We start from the raw sequence: 1,287 nt of genomic DNA, 5'->3' as shown, positions 1-1,287 counted from the left end.
GTGTTTTGCTAATTGCATGAAATGGGTGTTTTGCTAATTGCATAAAATGGGTGTTTTTTAACTAATTGCATAAAATGGGTGTTTTGCTAATTGCATAAAATGGGTGTTTTGCTAATTGCATAAAATGGGTGTTTTGCTAATTGCATAAAATGGGTGTTTTGCTAATTGCATGAAATGGGTGTTTTGCTAATTGCATAAAATGGGTGTTTTGCTAATTGCATAAAATGGGTGTTTTGCTAATTGCATGAAATGGGTGTTTTGCTAATTGCATAAAATGGGTGTTTTGCTAATTGCATAAAATGGGTGTTTTGCTTATTGCATAAATGAGATATTTGTCTAATTGTATAAATGAGGTGTTTTCCTAATTGCATAAAAATTGTTGTCCTAATTGCATAAAAGGAGTGTTTTGCTAATTGCATAACTGGGGTGTTTTCCTAATTGCATAAATGGGATGTTTAACTAATTACATAAATGGATGTTTTCCTAATTACATAAAATGGTTGTTTTCCTAATTGCATAAATGGGTGTTTTGCTAATTGCATAAAATGGATGTTTTGTTAATTGCATAAATGGGATGTTTTCCTAATTGCGTAAAATGGGTGTTTTCCTAATTGCATAAAATGGGTGTTTTCCTATTTGCATAAATGAGATGTTAGTCTAATTGCATAAAATGGGTGTTTTCCTAATTACATAAATGGGATGTTTCCATGTGTAATTGCATATTGGACCGGACTTACATTGCACCACCCTCATATTGGACCGAACTAACATTGCACCACCCTATTATTAGATCGACTTACATTGCATCACCCTTACATTGGACTGAACTTATATTGCACCACCCGATTATTCGACCAAACCTTTTTTGCACCACCCTCATATTGGACCGAACTTACTTTGCACCACCCTATTATTCGACCAAACTTACATTGCACTACCCTCCTTTTGACTGAACTTACATTGCACCACCCTCTTATTGGACCAAACTTACTTTGTACCACCCTCTAATTGGACCGAACTTACATTGCATCACTCTATTATTGGACCGACCACCCTATTATTTTGACCGAACTTACATTGCACCACCCTCTTATTGGACCGAACTTACTTTGCAATAAATGAGGTGTTTTCATAATTGCATAAGAAGTGTTGTCCTAATTGCATAAATGGGATGATTTCCTAATTGCATAAAATGGGTGTTTTGCTAATTGCATAAAATGGGTGTTTTGCTAATTGCATAAATGGGGTGTGTCCCTAATTGCATAAAAGNGGGTGTTTTCCTATTTG

Source organism: Lottia gigantea (genome assembly GCF_000327385.1).
Source record: "Lottia gigantea unplaced genomic scaffold LOTGIsca_146, whole genome shotgun sequence".
NCBI classification, from domain to species: Eukaryota; Metazoa; Mollusca; class Gastropoda; family Lottiidae; genus Lottia; species Lottia gigantea.
The sequence above is the reverse complement of the archived record's forward strand: the minus strand, read 5'-3'. Positions refer to the sequence as shown.